This window comes from Misgurnus anguillicaudatus, chromosome 16 (assembly GCF_027580225.2).
Source record: "Misgurnus anguillicaudatus chromosome 16, ASM2758022v2, whole genome shotgun sequence".
NCBI lineage: Eukaryota > Metazoa > Chordata > Actinopteri > Cypriniformes > Cobitidae > Misgurnus > Misgurnus anguillicaudatus.
The window spans coordinates 20,066,000-20,087,536 of record NC_073352.2 but is presented as its reverse complement, the minus strand read 5'-3'; the positions used below and the strand labels follow the sequence as shown (position 1 = coordinate 20,087,536).

The following is a 21,537-nucleotide window of genomic DNA, read 5'->3' as shown; positions in this document are numbered from 1 at the left end:
CCTCCGTTGTCTTCTTCGTTGGATAACTCCTCTCCTGGTGGATCATGGAATGGCAAAGTGTCCATTGAATGAACACTTCCAGGTTTTTGCCGGAAGTAATAGGTCATTCGGGTACTTTTCACTTACTGTTTTTCGAATACTATGAATTCAGACATACTACTCGCACGTCTACTGCTTTTTGACGACTATATAGTATGGAAGTAGGCGGTTTTGGACGCAGCCACTAATTGAGCACAACAGTGTCTTCTTCTCTTCTTAGATCACCATCTCAAATTGCGCATTACTGACATCTATTGTTCTGTTGCGTGCCTTTGTGGAGATCACCTAATAATTACGTACAGAAAGTGTAAGGGTAAAGTCGAAACACTTATATTAATAATGTCCGTAATGAGCAACATAGCGGCAAAATCTGAAGATTCAGAGATTAATTGTCCCTGGCCATATTTCCCCAAGAGCATGTCTCTTAAAGAAATAAACAGGAAAGCTTACACTTTCGTATGTTATCTGTGCAAACTAAAGATTTGTCTGTCTGCGTCAAAAAGTGAGTAATAGTGATACAAGTGAGTAATAGCCATTTAAAAATGAATCCTTCAGCTTCTATATTAAATTTTTATTTTAAGTGCAGTGATGAATCTAAGTTTCCAATTATTACAATTTATTATATTTTTTCCCTTCTTTTTATGCCTATTCATTGTCAATTTTAAAGACTGTCAGTAACTTTGAGATAAATTTTGCAGTGAGATTAGAACCAATGGTTCATGCCGTGCATGTCAATCAAACTTGCCATCATGAAGTCTCCCATAGACTTACTGTACATCACAGTAATTCATTTCATTTACTATTAAGGGTAAAAAGCAAAAGATGTCATTTTGTTACATAAGCAGAGTGTTACTCTTTTGTTATAGACAGAAAGAGAAAGAATAAACATTTCTGTGTGTGCGTGCTTTCGTGCATGCGTGCGTGCGTGTGTGTGTGTGTGTGTGTGTGTGTGTGTGTGTGTGTGTGTGTGTGTGTGTGTGTGTGTGTTTGACTTCTGTCACTGTGACTGAGCAGTATAGCTTTAGATTGCTAGCAGCATTAAGGTTAGAGGTCAGCCCTCTGTGGGAATTCTCCCCTTAAAAGGTTATCTTGCCCTCAATTGGGCCCTCTGATGTGATCTCACCCTGTAATTGTGTATGATTGAAATAATATATGAAATCAAACACAGGCTGAGCCAGCTCTTTTCCCACCCTTCTCTTTTTGATAAGAAAAACAAACTTGCACAGTGTCACCGGCCTTTATGTGCACTGTGCAAACTTTTAACAGTATAAATAAAGTGATAGAAGTCAATGTCATTTATGTTCACACCATTGTAGTTAAGAATCCACTATATAAATGTATGAAGCTTTTTGAACGTGAATTTTTTTAGGATTTTATATCCAATAACAATTATTATGAAACGTCACCCTAAAAAATGTGACTACACTTGGCATGATGCTATGGAACAAGTGTATTCCCATCCTGGAATCAAGGACTTCTGTATCTCCATACTGAAATCCCTTTACCCAATAATGTCAGTACTGACAGTTTTTCAAGCCTTGCCTAGTCAAGCGTTTTAGACCCTTAAATTGTGTACAGTCCTTTGCATTCAAAAGTAAGGTAATCTCTCGTATCTCTTTCTCTCTCTCCGGTCCTCTGTTAGTAGCTGATTATCGTAAAGGCACACAGCGCCCCATACCGCATGATAAGCGTGTTTATATCGCCCTTCTTTTCCATAGTGTTGGACTAGAGCTCGACTAAATCCGGAGGAAGCTTAATGTTTATCCAACGTGAAAATAATTACTCAAAAGTGTTTCTCTTAATCCAAATAATGAGGGGCCCAGAGTGGGGCTCAATGTCATTGTAAATCAGGACAGAGCAATTGACTCTGCGCTCCTTGTAAGTTTCAGGTGAGGATGGGGGCGGATAAAGGTTAGCTTAGGCCTAATCCAGCCACGCTGCAGCCCTTAATCTGTTATGATACAAGGATGATCACTTAAAAAGGGAGGCCTGCCGAAGAAGGCCGTTTGACTGGGACCAGTCTTAAAGTGTACTTAGTGGCCCGCTGTCTCCGCGGTTGCCAGAAAAGCTCTTTTGTGTGTGGAAGGCTGTTGAGAGGCGGGGGAAAACGATGGAAACAACATCTGCAATCCAAAAATCACGTGCATATATACAGTGGCCACCGTTGATATTCAACGGGTCACATGGGGAAGGATCATATAATGTGGACTGCTGAGTGCCATTATGGTCCACATGGAAAACAACTCGACTTGTTAGATAGTGAGAACGACAGGGCGAGAAAGAGTTAGAGAGAGATCGGGGATTCAATATCCTATCCCAGGGCTCCGGTGTCATTGCAGGGGGATTAGGCTGGAGAAATCTGCATGGCTTTGCTCTGAGAGCTCAGGGATGAAGCGGAGTTGGCTGGTCTCCAGGATGGCAGCCATCTTTCCAATATCTCAGAGAAGGTTCTGATGTCTTTGTTTGGTTGCTGTTTGACTGATACACACTATAGTGTATTTGTCTTAGGTTGTTATGTATCTTTATACCTGTTTTGAATGTTTTACATACTGATTGCCATACAAATTCTGTTATTTTGCACATTTACCATTGTCTTTTGAATGAGCACTCCTGTAAAGCATTTCTTCACTGTAAATTATGACTGATGATGATCTATGATCTGATTTGCCTCGGTGGTTCTTCACAGGGAAAAATGCACCAAGGCTAATGCAATTATTAAAATGTAACTGATCGTGCATAGGATAGCAAACAGGCATATAAAAGGATATAACTTTTCTTAATTAAATTTTTTGTGTTATTTATATTAAATACACTGTAAAAAATTATTTTAAAGAAAAAAATTCTTATTATTTTTGTCTTGTTTTCAGTAGAAATATCTAAAATTTCTTTAATTAAGATTTTTAATTAATTTCTTGATGAGCAAAATTACCCAAGAAAATAAGTCTAGTTTTTAAATCAAAAATATCAAATTTAAGTAATTTTGTGCATAAAACAAGCAAAAGAATCTGCCAATTGGGTAAACAAATTTTTCTTGAAATTTTCTTGAATTTAGTGCTTAAGAAAAATTTTCAAGATTTTTTTGCTTACCCCATTGGCAGAGTTTTTTGCTTATTTTATGCACAAAATTTAATTTGATATTTTTGGTCTAAAAACTAGATAAATCCATTTTTTAACATTTTTGTCAAAACATGTTTATTATCATGTTATCATGTGATTTTTTTATGGTGCTACTTAGCTGTATTTTGTAAGTTATGAAGGTTTACATCAAAACAAACCAACTGCAGTTGAATTGAAATTAATTGGAATGTACAACCAAAAAACGAGATTTCTGAACAATTAAAAAAACGGTGGTTATTTCGTTTGGCAACGAAACTCTTCACTTATTTTCTTGGGTCGTTTTGCTCATCAAGAAAAAGCATCTTAATTTAAGAATTTGTAGATATTTTTACTGAAAACAAGACAAAAGTACTAAGATTGCATTCAAGTTGACACAATTGTGTCCCGTGAGTGAGTTCCCTGTTTAAATTCTGCTTTTCTTCGCTGAGAAGGTAGATGATAACCACTCATTTAAATTTACTATTTAAGGAAATCTTCATTGACATTTTGTAGATATCCATAATTAAGCCACATGTCCATGTTTAACAATTTGGCTGGTGCTATCGTAGTTCACCACCAATTATCGGCATATTTACTAGGTTGCTTTATATGGTAATAACATGATGAAATCAATCTACGCATATGTTTATTGACTATTTTGCACCGGTCTATCGATTGGTATGAATGTGACCCAATAGGTTATTAGCGTGCATCTTCATTATATCATTGGGGAGAGGTTATTCGTGCTGTATTTAAAGTGTAACATGCATGAGTTGAAGAAACCTCAGCCAGTTGTGTGAAAGAATGACATGTTTGGTTACAAAATATGCCACTGACCGCATGGAAAAGACTTTATGGAAAATTCTTGGATATTTGAGAAGAGTTCTGGAAAGAATTTAGTGTATTTGGTTTGGAAATTGTAAGAATCATTTTGTACTGTACATTTAATTTGTTAATGTTTTTTTTGTAAACCATAAATATTCAATTTATAAGTAAATGTTAATGCTATTATGCTAATTGCTTATAGGGTTGATGAAACCAATTTCTTTATTTAACCAATATATACAGTATTATTAAATCAAAGACAAATATCATAGTTGAAGATCAGTCACCAAAGCTGTAGTAGTAGTAGACAGTATGTATATTTTTGTCAAAATTATGCTCGGAAAATTACTGATAAGAAAATCATGAAAATGCACAATAGTAAAAACTATAAAACCTGTAAAATCATATTTATAGGACCATCAAGTGAAGTTACTTGTTGATGGGTTTACAAATTATCTTTTTAAGCATAGGGAGTTTGATAATTCTCTTAACATATGTCTGAATAAATCTAGCTAGGCGAAGTTTGATCCAGCTTTGATGTGATCTGATCTTACACCTGATAGCCTTGATGGAGTCTCATTATATTCGCTCTGGTTCTCTTGCTGAGGCTCAGAGTATAGTGACTGAAGGAGGGGCACTAGCATGAGAGGGCATGTGCAATCTCTTTTGTCTGGATATAAAAGAATAAATATCCTGCTAAATCCAGAGTGCTTGCCAGGCCAGCTAAATCTTACGCTCAGTATTCACTGCTGTGTTTCTCTCTCTACCTCTCTATCTCTCTCCCTTTCCTTCTATCTCTAATTCCCTCTCATTTCTAAGCAGGAGAGGGAGATGAATTGTCTGGCGTTTGATGTGTTGATTGGCAGAAGGAGATGTGTTGAAGGACAGCTGTATGTGAGTTCGTCTCTGGGGACAGTGGCTTGATGGCTAAATGAAGACCTCTAGTGCTTTCTTGTTAGCCACCGTGGATCCACCTTCCAAATAAAACACAATTAGTTGAAGCACAATTAATGCAGCAAGATCCCGGTGTGTGCACAGCATGAAGTGATAAATCGGTGGTCCCGGGGCGCTGCAAGGTATCAGGGTTGGTGCCCCAGGGCATGGTGCTGACCCTGTCAGCATCTCTTTGCTGCCTGTCCAGCCTGTCTCATTCACTGCTCATTTCTCCCTTGTACTTGAGCTTTGCATGCTCACTCAGAAGCTTGTTTGAAATCTTGGATAAAAAAAATGCAAGAGTTTGGTTCAAAAACGTAATAAATCCTTTTTTACTAATTTCGGTAAAAACGTGTTTTCTATACCAAGAAAGTGATGAAAAGATGAAAACCACTATTTTCTGTTACAAACCTAAAGATTACATATTTAGGTTATAATAACATTATAAATTCAAACCTATAATTAGATTTTCAAAGATTTATTATAAAAAAATTTTTTTTTCAAAATGCTATAAATCTATTGAATCAATATATAAATGTGCATTCATCTTTGCCATTGTATATTCATCAGAGGTGTAAAAAGTACTCAAAAATGAGTGAAAGTACAAGTACTGAGTGTAAATTTTACTCAATTATCTGGCCAGAATTATACTTGAGTAAAAGTAAAAAAAGTACCACATTAAAATTGTACTTGAGTATTAAAAAAAGTAAAAGTAACAGGAAGAAGGAAAACAAGAGATTCATGTTTAAGCTTTCTCTAAGAACATGAAGTGAATGAACCACATACAACGTTTTATTCTTTACAACTGTTTGTATTTAATTGTATTTCATTATCAAACTATAAGACTACTAGCTAATTTCCAACATGGTCTCACAAAGTTACGTGTTATAGTCACAGAATATTTTGCTCATTTATCCGTGTCATTGTCACGGATCTCCGCATTTTTCGTGTCTGTACCACGACTTTCTTTTACGTATTGATTACTCAATTGTTTTTCCTATTTTTAAACCATTTTCGCGTTGGTTTGGGGTTAGATTTGGGGTTTGGGTTAGGAGGTCACTTTAACTATTGGATTATACTATTTTTTCCATACTTCTAAACAATTGTCGCCTGACGTTAGGGTTAGGAGTTGGGTTTGGATGTCATTTTATGTTACAGAAAGGCGTTCTAACCCCAAACCCACGCAAAAATGTTAAGAAAATAGGAAAAACAACTGAGCAACCAATACGCGAAACTGACATGGAAAAGAAAGTGTGTGGTACAGACACAGAAAAATTCAAAACCTCGAACTTAACTTAAATTTCAAGCTCTATCAAGCCTCTCACAGGAAGCTGATGCAGGATAAGGTGTATTAGACCTTGTTCACACTGTAAGTCCAAATCCGATTTTGGTGCATATCCGATAGGAATCCAATCACATTTAGAACGGTGAATGGCTAAAAACCACATGAAATCTGTTTCTCTAATCCGTTTCAGGCTACATCCAGAGGTGGTTTGAAATCCATTTCAGTCTTACCGTCCTGATCGCATTTGTGTAGCTTTTCGGTTACGTCATGCTGTCACGTCACATAAAACACGTCAGACGTCGAGGCAGGTTGTAATGCCAGCGCAATGTCATTGCCATAGAAACAGTGCAGATAATCCCGAAAACGGCTACAGGATGCACAGATCGGATCTGAACAGTTGTGATACACAATGTGGACAGTGAGGCTGTCAAATTAGATATGCACCAAAATTTGGACTGACAGTGTGAACAAGGTCTTGATAGAGAGGCTGCAAACAGCAGGATACGTGTCACACTTCATGTGTTGTCGGTTTCAAAGAAGCAAAAAATCTTCATCATTAGATGAACTGTTGGCCAATTCCTCAGTGTGGTCCAAAGGCTCCAGAATAAATAACATTTCAATTAAACTGACCATCAGCGCAATTCAATTGGTTTGATAGAGCAAGCAAAAATAGACATCTAAAATAGAAGTACATTTTGACCGTAAATAAAATTGTAAGGAGTAAAAAGTACTATTTTTCTTTAAAAAATGTAATTAAGTAAAAGTAAAAGTACTGACTTTTAATTGTACTCAAGTAAAGTAAAAATCCCCAAAAATAATCCAGTAATCAAGTAAAATTACTCAAGTACTTTACACCTCTGATATTCATTTAGTTGACTAGTGGTATACACTGATTAAAAAAAGTAAACATTGATGGCATTAATCAAAACTATGGCTGCGTCCAAATAACCACACTTGCGGTCTTGGCCACTTGATAGTGCGTACACGCGACAGGAAGTAAGTGCACAAGACTGTCCCAACTGCTTTTATAACATTAAACAACATTAATGGTGTCGTTTATTCAGGGACTACTACATAAACAATAAACGTTAATAAAGCTACATGCACAAAATAATTTTTTTTACATCTGCAAAGAATTCTGCGAATCCTGAAAGTTTCAGATAAGTGTAGATAATATTTTTTAAATGTTCATTTATGTATTCATTTGTTTATGTGTTCATTTTATTTAAAGAGTAACTAAACCCTTAACCAACTTTTTTTAGTTAATGATCTGTAAGAATGATACTTTATTAGTGCTGTTCATTGATTTTAGTAAGTTTTTTGACATTTGGATATAAAGTGTTTCAATACTACAATATATGGTGTAAAAACGTCTGAGTGCTGCCCTCTTCAGGTTGAACGGTGGCTCCTGCAGTTGAATTTTCCTATTGGATGTTGGGTCCAAAAAGTAACTCGTGACGTAAGCAGATTCAAGCTCACCACGCCCTCGTTACGATCTCACCACATGCTTGGTACGAGCTTAGTTCGTCCCCTCTATCTCCGTTGGGATCTGCCCACTTTTCTTGCATTTTTCAAATATTGCCAGTGGGTGGAGTCAGGCTCTGACCAGGGGTTTAGTTACGCTTTAAAGAAAACCTTAAAAATATATATTTTAAGTAGTCTAAATAAAAAAAATAATACGCTTTGGTGCAAATTGCTGCCACTACCTGGATAGACATTTTAACACTTGTCCCATTGGGTGAATAATTTTTGCATGCACACTTGGGATCTTCAGGCCCACTAGAACACTTGGGCAAAATATAGGTAATCCGTCATGTACGTATTCAAGTGGTCAAGTGCAAAGACTGCAAGTGTGGTTATTTGGACGCAGCCGATGACTTTGTCATATTAAAGGCGGAGTGCACAATGTTTTAAAAACGCTTTGGAAAAGGAGACGGGCCGACTACAAAAACACACTTATAGCCAATCAGCAGTAAGGAGTGTGTCTACTAACCGACATCCTTGCCGGGTTGCGTATTTGTGGGGCGGGTCTTTTAAAAGAAGGTCCAGATTCTATTGGGGTAGGGGCGTGTTTGTTTAGGTGATTTCAAATATCAACATTGGCTTTCAAACATTGTGCACTCCGGCTTTAAGAACACTGTCATTGTAGTTGTCATCCTTGGGACGTCATCCCTGAACTTTTTTGACAGAGATCAGCTGTAAAATATTTTGGTCCTGCTCGATTTTTGTTGACTTTGCGTAAAATAATAGAAAGTTTTTCAGAAGATCCCATGGGGTCAATGTGTTAGCATGACAGAAGCTTGATGCTGTCGGGAGAACAAGCAACAGCCGGCATTTTTCCGTCTCCCGAGTGCCTCTCGCGTAAAATATTTAATTTTGATGGCTTATATGTTTTTTTCCCGCCACAGAAAAGCACCACAGGTTTATCAGTGCCATCAAAAGTATTATTTAATTTTTGTTTGTTTGTTGATCACGAAGTACAAAGTAGATGAGGAAAACTAGGATTCTATGTGTATGCAAAGCGCCGTCATCATTGTTTACAATGCATGGAATGGTGCGTTGTAATTTGTTGAGCGGATTTATTGCTTTCTGCTGAGAAGGAAGACTGCCGTTTATCGCGTTTTGGGAAAAAAGGGAGAAAAACGACGAATAACATATTTGATTTTGCATAAAATTAAGAATTTACTTTGTAATACTGACCAGATACAATACTGATTTTGGCAGTATTTTTTTGTTTAAATGGCGTTTATCGCGTTTTGGAACCAAACTCTTCATATATAAACCATGCAGAAAAAAGGTTTTATATTTTGAGTCAGTGAAACTATTTGTAGCAGTATTTCAAATAGTATCTTGAATGCAAAGATTTCTATCACCCGATCCACTCACACATTCACTCACCCCTAACCCATAGTATTATATGTTTATCATTTATTTGATGTGACTATTGTTTGAGTCAGCATTTAAACAAACAGTAAAGTGGTTGGCTTATGACTTCCTTATCTGTTTTATGGCCAATTGAAATTCTGCACCGCAGCTGAGCTCAATAGCGGCCTTACACTCCCAGACGCTCAAGACCAAACATGTCAGATCATCCCAAAATCTAGAAAATTCTTGTTTGCTCTGGCAAGGCTAAAAACGTTGGCATGTCCACTCTCCCTTCTGCCGGTCTAATGCACCATGGACGATGCTGTCAGTGCAGCGCATCGTGGGGAAGTTTGTGCCACTGCATGATGAAGCGTTCTATTTATATTAAAATGAGGGGCTTCTCCTCAGGGAGACATTGAGGGGAATGGAACAACAAACACCCAGCTTTAGAGGTTTGTCTGTGTGTGTGTGGAAAAAAGAGAACGTCCGAGAGAAGGACGGTGACAGCAAAAATGGCAACCCTTCATCCCGAGTGGCCCTATGGACCCTGGGAAGAGTTATAATGCGGTCGCAAGTGATTGTCGTGGGGATGTTTTATTCTAGTGTAGCGCCGTTTGGTTTTCGTGGCATACAGTCATAAAATACCACCCACTGTAATAAAAGAAGACTTAAGTCTAGCCGACGCGAGCAAAGGGATATCGGGAACCCTGGTGGTCTCTCAGGTTTTTTACCTTTTTAATGTGCAAGTCTGAAGCCATCAGAGCTTTGCAGTGGTGATGGATGAGCTGTGAACTCATTGTTTGCTGCTTTTAAAGTGTGTATTTGTTACTGTATTGACCTCTGTCATTCAGACCTCTGTTAGGAGTGCATAGCTGGTTTAAAATGTTGATACAGTACACTTGTGATTAGTCCTTCAATGTGAATGGAGTAAAGCCAATGACATAAAGGAAGTTACCAAATTCACTACGTACAGATAGACATTGTGCTGGAAGCTATGATGCATTAGGTTATCAATAACATAAATACCACCTTTTTTATTAAATTTGTCTGTTTTTGGGATCGCACTGAGCCAAAGGAATGCAGGTAAGGTTTGGACGCTTAAAGACGGGTGACTGACAGTTTGAACTATATCTCATTATAGTGTAATCCCCTTCAGAAAGGCCATCCCCAACTTCATCAATACAAAGCATGCCTGTGAAAATAACATGGCGTGGTACCTTGCTGTGCAGCACTAACGGCAACAACGAGTCCATCCCGTCCATTCGAGTGTAATGATTCTACCGCTACAAACAGTGGAGTTTCTCGTTTTTCTTTCTCAAACGGACAGAGAATGGCCTGCACCGGGCTAGTTAATTAAACTCAAGGGTGAAGCATTATTTGTGGGAAAAAATCCAATTATTTCTCCTTTCTGCCTTGAGAAAGAAAATGAGAGAGGGGGAGAGTCAGGATGTCACTCGGAGATGAGATGGCCACTTCACTTCTCTTAAGCTCCTCATTGTTCATTTGCATGGACCATTCATTACATAGAATGACTTTTCTCATTTGCAAGTCAGGCTATGTCATACTTGTGAGACCGTAGTGTGTTTTTATATTGGTACAATACTCATAAATTATTTTTCATTTATTCATACTTTGTTCCGAAAATGGTTGCATTCATGTGATCAATCTTTTATTCTTACATGTAGCTTGTGATAAAATGTTAAACATCCTTGTTATTTGTGACTTGAAAGACAGTGGGAATTATAGTTAGACAAAGGGATCATTTGGAGACCGTAAACCTTAATTATAACCTTGCAGTTTTATTTACGGAAACGGTAATTGGCGAGATTGTGTTTGAGGATAAACCCGTATTGCAATTAAAAGCCTTAGTTCACGGCCAGCGGCTCCCACGATAAGACTTCAAAGAGGCAGATATCAAAGTAACTTGGATCCACAGGTGTGGTGTTCATTACGCTAGAATTTGGTATTTCATTTAAATAATAACACAGCTGTGCTCAATAACATTCATAAAGGGTAAAACTGGAAATGTAGAAAGCCGTTCACAGGCATCAAATAGAATCACATTTGTTTATTTACTTCACCTGTCGTGCATTATTGCAATACTTCTAATTAATGTGTGTGTGGTTGTAAGTGTGCGCTGTAGAGAGGGAGCGTATTGGGCGAGATGTAATTTCACTCTTTCATCCATCCGCAGGGACTAGCAGGGCCCCTAATCTGGCCCCGTGAGCCCTCGCCCTGGACTGAACTTTAGCCCTGAGAGGGTCAGCCACTGGCCCGCTGGGAGACCGCCTCCACCAGCCATCTTAATCCCAGGCAGTCGATAGACGCAGGACATAGATGAAACCATCCACACACTTAAACACACACATACGCATATACACATGCACAGACATGTTAACGGCTCATTTTAATATTTGGTGCTATTGACAACCAAGTGCAAAAGATCAGATGCATACTATTTCAAATGCACAGGGGTACTTTTGACCACACAAGCACAGGCAGCATCCTAATTCAAGACGGGGGTGATGGTGCTGACATTCTGATATCAATACACACCCACCCACAAGTATATTTATGTATATGATTTAAGGCAAGAAGTCCTCACCTCAGGGCACAAAGTGATGTGGTAATGTTTTAAAGGGCAGCAAAGTGACTGGAACAGTAATTTAGCAACGGGTCAATGGAAGAACTTCTCATCTTAGATTTGACAGAACGGGATTAATGTTGCTGGATCCACTTTGTTCGGGTTACATCATCGCAGTCATTAAAACACATTTTAAAACAAAAGGTCCATTTATAAACTTTCAATGCTAGGTGTAAATATGTAAAAATAACGAAAATTGACAGATAAGACCACCCTTTGTGGAGTTTTGACTGACAGGCACTAGGGTAGATTGAAATAGCTCCCAGCCTCCATGACAATGAGATGGGTGAGTGAGATACAGAAATTGGTGGCAACTCCTTAAATTACAGTACTAAATAGGTAGTGGCATTGGGGTGTTGTGGGGGGCTCGGCAATAGGTTTTTCAATGAGGTTGACTCTCTGGGGACAGAATCAGTCCGTATACTTAGGTAGACGATTGTGAATAGGGTCAAAATGGGCATATCATCAATGGAACTGGGCAAATTTATTGTGTGTTAGGATCAAACATATGCTTGTTTGTTTTACATCAAGTGGCTATTTACAGTTTTTTGCAGACGTGTCATGAGCTTTGGCTTGTTTTTGGGGTGATTACTTTTGGTGTGCATTTATTATTATTATTATTTTTATTATTATTAATATAATAATAATAATACTTTTATTATTATTCTTATTATTCTTATTCTTATTCTTATTCTTATTCTTATTCTTATTCTTATTCTTATTCTTATTCTTATTCTTATTCTTATTCTTATTCTTATTCTTATTATTATTATTATTATTTATGTTTTGTTATTTATTTATTGTTATATTGGCACTCTGGATTTCAGCTGCTCTAGTAAATACTATAAAAAATAAGGCAAGCATCATTCTAGGCTGTTCTGAGTTTTAATTTTAGGGCAAATTTTTTCTTAAACTAAAAGTGATGCTTTCAGTCATCTGATGCAACACTGACAAATAAGTAAGAATAATTAAATATCAAAATAAATATATATTTAACTTGCGCATTTATATATATATATATATATATATTTGAGGTATATATGACTATAAATATGTATCATGTAAAATGTGTTTGAAGCATGAAATTTGTTATATAACTTTTTACACAAAATAAGTACCAGTCAGTTGGACAAAATGTAAAAGCTGTGAAAATAGACACTGTAACATACATTAAATATACAAAAAATAGAAATCAATAACTTTAAGGAGCACTATTATTATAAATTAACTATAAAAGTTACTTTCCAAAGTATATAAACCTTTCAGATTTCAGTCCGTTTCAGATTTTGTCTTCTGCACAATAAGTAGGGTGTATTGCTGTGCTATTGTTTGTTATTACCAACTGATAATTTGTCTATGTAGCATTTGCCCATTTCAGTCAATGCAATTTGTTTTATATATGCAGACATAAGGTGTGTGACCCAGGCTCATCTTTAATCTATACACTGCAGACTCTCTTATTCCATCATTCTGCCTACATTTTGTTAGAGATCCGCCAAATGGATTAACTCAAGATGTCAGCCTTAATCAACTCTATGCCCAAGGTGTAATATACGAATGTGGGCATAAGGCAGAGACACGCGGGCCTTCGTGGGTTAATTAAATCTCATCTAGAAGACTGACAGCCAGAGAGTTTGACAGATAGATAGACAGATAGATTGATAAATAGATAACTTTGACCCCGGGGCTCCTTGTGAATTTCACTTACACACTGAAATGGCTCTACCTAAACTGTTTATTAACAAGCAAGGGAGGGTAGGAGAAAAAATAAATTACCAGAAAAATAAATTAGCACCCGCTTGCAGCCCCATCTCGGTCCAATCAAACGGCCAAAGATTACCTCATATAATTATACTAAAGGGCAATTGGTTGATATGAGTGCAGGTCGGAGGTCGTGGCCGGCATAAGTGATTTGGTGGTCGACTGTAATGTGGTCTGCTCTTCTCCGGCTCTGACCCTATTCCAGTGCCTGATTGCTGCCTGTCACCTTCTCTTCAACTCATGTAAATTGTGTCTGCTACTCTAACAGTGCTCGGGAAAAACGGGTGGGGGGACCGGCGCCTGTGTTTGTGTGTGCAGGTATTCTCGGTCCACCCAAACTGTAGACGCTCTGCCTGCATCGAAACCCGTGTGTCTGTAATGGTTTCTGGGTGGCAATTTGAAGAACGTCGCTTTGGACTCATCCTCCTTAATAGGTTGTCCTCCTCCGGCTAAAATTGAATAGCCCCGACATGGCCCAAGGCGGGCGATAAAAATTCAATAATTCGGCCGGGGTCAAAGTCCTGTCATTTTTTGGGGATGGGGGTGAGTAATTATGCTGCACTAACATGGGGAGGGGGGTGAGGGGTTATTGGATTGAGAAGGAGCTGCACCTGAACTTTGATGGTAACCTTCACAAGTTCCCTTGCACGGCAAGTTTAAAACTTAATAACCATAGTCAAAATGCACTGCATATAGCAGGGGACATTGTCTGAGCTGGTGTTCATATGGCCAAATTAGTTGTAAAAGTTGTAATCATATGCATTAAATAAAGATGCAACCAGTTATTAAACCTGAAATGCATTTTGACCAGATAAACACTAAGGCAAAAATGTCAAAACATCCATTTTTTTTTATCGTGTTCACTCGTGCAGCGCCTCATGCACATAACGTATATTTTCACTGATCCCCATATATGTCACAAATCAACAAGCATAATTCTCCATAAAATGTCACAAAAGAAGATCTGATGGAAAATTGAACACGAGTCTCTGTGAGATGAGTCTCCCTCCTCCGAGAGCGAGCTGAACGGAGGGTGACATGTTTCTCGTGCTGTCAGTTTTATATGACATTATTATTCTCGGGGTTGTAAATTTCAGGCATGTTAAGATCTCAGACAACAACAATATAAAATTCAATCAATGAGGTGCTCTTTGTGTCTGCCCCCGCGGATGCTCTGCTGCCTGTGTGAGTTCCTAAATCACAAGCAAGAGGATTCTGCATAATTGCATGGTGGCGCTGATCTGATGTGGGCCGTCTGCATGCCGGCCCGGCGTTTATTGAGCTAATGTGAATTGCTGTTTAAAACACAGGCTCATAAAATGAGGCCACTGACACGGGATCAGTTCGGAGCTGCATGTTTTGTCAACGTTATATCTGTAAGTAATGAGTGCTCGTATGTTCTTAATGGGTAGATGTGTTATTGAAATGAAATATATTAGTCTGTTATATGCATACGTTGTACTGTAAAGCATTACCATATGATTATCTACCCACCTCTGGCATATCTGATATCAGAGTTCTACAAATGTGTTTATATATACAGGCAAGACTGACAGCTGATTTAACATTTTGGAAGTCATCTACCTTAAGACACCGCACACACAAGTTTATTCACCACAATTATTTATTTTAAACTTGATAGCTGTGATGACTTGAGCTATCATCATGGCTATTATGCATTCATTTCCAACCGCATGGTATATAAATGTGTACTGCAGTTCGGTTTCACATATGCTATTCTTTAGCACTACCAAATAAAGGCTTTTACTATGTAATTCTAAACGTAGAACGTTCCATAGAAGATGCCAGAGGTGAAAGCCAAATCACCTATGTTGTTTTCTAAAATAAAAGCCACAACACTTTACAATAATAATGTGTAATAAATTTGTTCAAATTAGTTAATGCATTACTTAACATGAAAAATACGTCTACAGCATTTGTTATTGTTAGTTCATGTTAATTTTTAATAATTTAACGTTTAGGTTTTAACATGAGTTAATGCACAATGAACTAACATGAAAAATTGCATTGATATTAACTAACATTAAGAAAGATTTATAAATGCTGAAAAATAGTTACAAATGTTAACAAGTAACCTTCTGTGCAGTGTTTCTATAAAAGCAATAGAAATGGAAACTACATTTAAGTCTAAATCTACATATAAATCTTAACAATAAGTATGAAAATTTAAAACAGCATTTTGTTAAAAATGAAGACACTGTTTTGTTACTGATTTATTAATATTTAATATTTATTTAATATTAAATATTGAATATTTATTAAATGTAACAGTTTAATTTAGTTTTTTTTTCAAGAAATTCAGTGAATTTATTTAACACACATTACTGTGAGCACGCTGACATGAGTCAGAAAGTGTTATTGCTGACATGATAATGATTTAGTGTTATCTGATGGCATTGCAATTAGGATGCTAATGAGAGTCTGCTCTATTCTGCCTGGTTCGTCTTCTCTCCATGGCTTAATGAGAACGACACGTCCCACCTGAGACTGATCATCCTCCAGTTAATATTTCCAATCTGTTAATCAATGAGTCGATCGATAGCGAGAGGAGAAAGACAGGGCTCCCCCAACTGTCAGCATGGTGACCCCAGCGGGATTACGGGGCTGCGGTGGTTCTTTGGATCAGGTGGCAGCTAAAGTCTGTACAGCAGTTTTACAATCAATTATTGTTATTTAGAAACATTAATGAGTAATTCACTGTATGTTATTTTACACACTATTTTTTTTTAAATACAACAGCACCCTTTATAAATAAAAAAATGAGGATGGTAAAAAAATGGAAAATAAAATAGAAAAGAAAAATTTAAAGCAGCACTATGTACTGTTTTTTGGCCACATTATCTGTATTCTTCTTTCTGTATATTTTTGTATGTTTTTTGCCAAAGATCAAAGTGCAAAGGGGAGGAAAATCATATTAACAGTGTAATAACAAAAGATTAGGCTGTATGCTGCAGATCGTGGCGCAGTAGCTGAAGGGAGGTCTTTATTTTGACATCAAGCAGCCCCCTTAAAAAGCTTATTATGTTCTCTGGTTGTGGCAGTGCTGGCCCGTTCTCGGCCTCGAAGCAGCAAGCGCAGGACCAAGCTGTAGCACATTAGAGCCAATAAATGTGCGTTGGCACTACTCAATTTAAAGTAAAGCCCTCTCTTGCCTAGCCGGTCTGTTTCATTCCTAATAGGGTATTCCACAAACGCAGCTCATCTTGTGCAGGATATCTCATGTATGGCTACTTTTTATTACTTTTTCCACATCTGTGCAAGGATATATGTGTTAAGTTTCATGATAACCTAAACTATAGACGTGTATCTGTTGATGTCACATCATAACACAGGAAGTAGCATTTTTATTGTTTTTTTATTATTTTGTCTGTTTTGCAATACATTTAGCTGCATTATGTGGAGTTTCAGGCTTATTTTAAATTATATTAAGCTGATCACACATTCAGACAATAGTGCATTTGATCATAGACTGTGTCTTCTGTACAGTCTATTATTTTATGTGCTAAAAGATGTTTGATTTTTGAGGAGAGCCTAATATCAGCCTACAAGATTAACTTAAGCTTCTAAAGTTCACAGAGATTTTCTGCCTTGGTGTGTGTGCGTGTGCGTGTGTGCATGTGTGTGTGTCTCTGTGTGTGTAATGATTTAGGAATGTCACAAAGAAAACATGTTCAATTGCAACTATATACAGCTAAATAGCAAATTATTCCCCCATTTTTTTTATTATTATATGACGACATGCAGTTAGTGTTATTTAATGCAAAAAAAAACATAAAATTCTTATTTAAATAAAGTTTTGCATTTTATTTTTAAGTCTGTATTTTATATAGTGACCATTTGGACATTTTGACACTTTTAATAAGCCAGAAAAAAGATCAGATGAAAAATGTCAATTGCTTTTCTGCTGTGGTATCATTAAGTGCTAGTGGGATCTGTATCAGAAACTAATAAAGCACATTCTACAAGAGCACAACAAGCATTCTCAATGACTGATGGCCCATTGATTGCCTGCACAGCTTTTCCCTGATGGTCACTTGTTCAAGAGTTGTCTTTTCATCTTTCTTTTCCTCAGAGAGGGTCGAAATGAGGGGTGAGAGAGAAAGCGAGTCAAAGAGACAGAGACGGCACATGTGAATTTACACTCTTTAGCTGTGCAAGCGGCTGGCCTCTAAAATTGATCCTGACATTTCGCCCCCTTTTTATCCCGTTGCTCACCCACTCATTTGAATTCTCCGTTCGGCCCCAGATGATTCAGTGGCTGATTAATAAGTCAAGTCCCTGCTGCATCACGCCAGCTTATTTCTTCAGCCTTTGATATGCAGGCATGTCTAAAAGAAGCCAGATAGCAGAGACGGGCCTACAGTCGACATATATATTCACCCTGATGCACTGCGTTGGCATTCCAGGCCCAAATTAAGCTTCACTAACCCACTAATTGGGCTGTCCTTGAGAATTTATATTGATCGGTATCCACACAGTCTGATGTACATCTGCTATCCCTCTTAAATGGACATTTCTTATTTTTGCTAGAGGGTTTTATCTTAATAGACACATAAGTGTGGTGACCAGCAAATGTATTTAAATATAACTATTCCAAAAAATATTGTGACATTTGGATATGGTTAAAATAAGATAAGATGTTTTATTAATGTATGCCATTATAAAATCAACCAATAGTGTTACGCAAATTAAAAGCCTATCATTGTTTGATATAAGATGAGATTTTATAATTTTATAAATAATTATTATTATTAAATCATATGGTTATAATAAAACATGTTTAGAAATATAATAAGTAAATCCTTTTTTTCCTTGCACCACAGCTGACCCTTTTCTGTTGCTATGTCATTGTAATTACTGTGCAGACAATGTGTAACACTCGTTTACCTGACTTCATTAACAGAATGACATGTGTTTGTCAGTCTCTATTATTCCGACCAGCCTTCTTCAAGAGTGATGGGTCACTTCCTAACTAGTGTGTCCAATAACCAGGGGGTGTTCAGCCATAAGTGTAATGTTGTCTCCACTAACTGGCCCATTGATCTCGTGAGATGAGCCATTAAACATTAACAGGGTGGCGATGGGCTGTCCTCGCAAAGTCAGGCGATTAATAGAGCCGTAATGAAGGGGGACGGGACCCTTAGAACTTACTGATTGACGGCCGAAGACAGACGGGAAGAGAGAGAGCACCTGTTTAGATATTGAAGGATACAGAGGGACCCTGGCACCCTGCTGAAAGCCACTGAGTGATCTACACAAGGCTATTTGCTTGTGCCGTGACAGCCGACCAACATGCACGACTCCCACAGAGACTGTGTAAATAGACAGGGCGTGAAATAGATATTATCGGTAAACTGACCTCTCGTTTATTCAATCGGTTATTTGATCAAAGCAACATATTCTCAAAACCACAATGATCATGAAAAGACTGTACTCATACATACTCATATATACATATTATACTCACATATATACACATTTTATTTTTTTAAAGGCATACCTCAGAAGACAGGCAATCGTGTATCAACAAGTACGACTCTGTGTGTGTTCCACTGTGTTCAACACTGTTTTGTCTATTCCTGTTCTTTTGTTTTCTTTTTATTTGCTGTTGCTTGCACTACCTCATTGGTCCAGCTTCAGCTTATTCGAAGTCATGTTGTCATTAAAAGTTTTTTTTTAAAGTGAATGTTTATGTTATTTATTATTTACTGCATGATGTCATTACATACTATAAATATTTATTTTTCTTTTTACATTTTTTTTAACGTTTTTAAATGTCACTGCATATTTCTGTTAATTTGTTCTACTTTGATAAATAATGATAATTTATGATTTATTACAATAAATTATTAATACAGATGTTTAAGTTATACCGAAATACGGGAAAATAATGTAATTTTGTATCTGTGTGTATTTTTATATTAACTTTTAAATAAAAAATCGATATTAGAAATATTTTAAGTATATTTTGTAAAAAAAAATTACACTTCATATTAAAGTTTATAATTTATATTGTAAGCTTACTAGATTCTTAGATATATTGCTATATTTTATTATATAGCATTATGTATATGAATAATATATGCATTTTATTTTAAAATAAATGTTTAAGAACTGACTTAAAAACTGACTTTAAAAACATTTTAAAGACTCTGCAATTAAATCAAATACTTAAAATCAAGCATCCGTGTCAGAGGTGTGATATTCCCTCAGGGTTAGTTTCACCTCGACTTTTCCCTCAGCTTGCTCTTTTTAACACAACCTGACAGCTCTCAAGTGTCTGTGTTTTTACCCTTTTATCAGAAACAAGCCTCTTGGTCCTCTGGTATTCCAAACACTACACTCAAACCAGATGTCCTTTTTTTTGCCGGTGGCACAACTTTCAAGATGACAGCGTGCCCCAAGAGAACCGAGTGAAATCCATGGCCTGCTGAATTTGTGACTAATGGGCGTTTTGATGTGACAGCAGCGGCCGTCTAGGGAAATTGAAGCGAGCAGCGTGTCGATACCTTTTGTGTCTCTCAGCGGTGGGTTATTGTTGACGGACCTTGGGGACAGGCCATGGCCGTTTACTTCCGCAGACAGTATGTGGTCAGCAACAACTTTTTTCTCTTTCTGCCTCCCTTCGTTTTTATTGTCGCTATTGATCTGGCGCTGCCTCGCCACGGTGTGGCTAATTTGCTTGTTAACATAAATTTGTCAGCAGCAAGGAGAAAGGGTTTCCATCACAACAGCCTGCAATGAAGCATCAACAACCCCCTGCCCATTCCCCTCCCCTTTCACTTTCTATCTCTCTCTGTCTATAACTCCCTTCTGCCTTAGCTTTCTCCGCCCTTTTCTTCCTTAGTTTTCTTCTTTTCTGTCCTCTGGTCCAATGCAGTGTGCCGATTTATTAAACAGCTGGTTGTTAAGCTGTCATTTAATCGATACAGTTTCCCGCACCTCTTGCACCTCGGAATTAAATGCGAGTTAAACACAAACCAGGCATAATGACCTTTTTATGGGGCCCACTCAGCCAATGAAATTAGCACCAAGGATCAGATATTTATACCTATAAGCCTGTGTAAGTCATTAACTTCAGACAATATCATTTTAAACGACAACACATGTCTAGCTCTCCTCCGCATGCTCCGCGCCATTCGTCGGTTTGTCACGGTGCAAGAGGAATTTTAAAGTCTCATAACCAACTGCAGACCTTGGGGAATAAATCAACATATTGAAAAAATAAAAAGGAAAACTTAGTGAGGCACAAAATAAGCAAAAAAATCATTAATTCACCAGCTTGTCCAAACTTAGTCAAAGTAAAAAAAAGTCTCCGGAGATATAATAACCGTATTTTCTGGTCTGCCATGCACAAACAGTGGATCATAAGTAAACATCAAAGTTTTTACATCACACATCAAGAGTCATTTTAGGCCAAAAACATATAAGGAACCATATAAGAACTTATTAAATTATATTAGATGTCAGAAACTACTATGTACTTAATAATAAAAAAAAATACATTATACTCATGTGAACTAACATGTTGTTCTGGGTAGGTTTAGTGTTGTATTTGGGAGACTATATGCAGATACCTTAAAGGTATTGCAGAGGATTTTCTTTTTCTGGGTGGATCATCAAGACTATTGGTCCTCCTAGTTGTCAATCAGGAGGGTTGCGCAATTGCATTTTTTTAAGTGGAGAAGGCGGTTCTTTTCTAAAATTCAAGACTACACCTTTAACAGCCCAGTCACACGAAATTAAGTACCTATAGTCACATAATTTTTTGATTCTTTTTCGTGATACTGTCACGAATTTCCGCATTTTTTTGTGATCGTATCACGAATTTCTGTTTATGTGTCATTGTCACGTATTTGTTACACAACGGTTTTGTCCTATTTTCTTACCATTTTCGCTTCGGTTTAGGGTTAGATTTACATAAAATGACATCCTTACCCAAACCCAACTCTAACCGTAACGCCAGGCGACAATGTTTTAAAATTTAGAAAATATATAAAAATAAATTTGAAAAAATAGTATAAACCAATACTTTAAGTGACATCCTAATGCAAACAAATCTAACCCT

General features: G+C 37.1%; 1 long non-coding RNA gene across 3 annotated transcripts in view; it reads left to right on the top strand.

The window, feature by feature from the left end:
* Positions 1–21,537, top strand: part of LOC129422210 (uncharacterized) — a 176,106-nt gene that overhangs the window by 153,168 nt on the left and 1,401 nt on the right. The window lies entirely within an intron of this gene.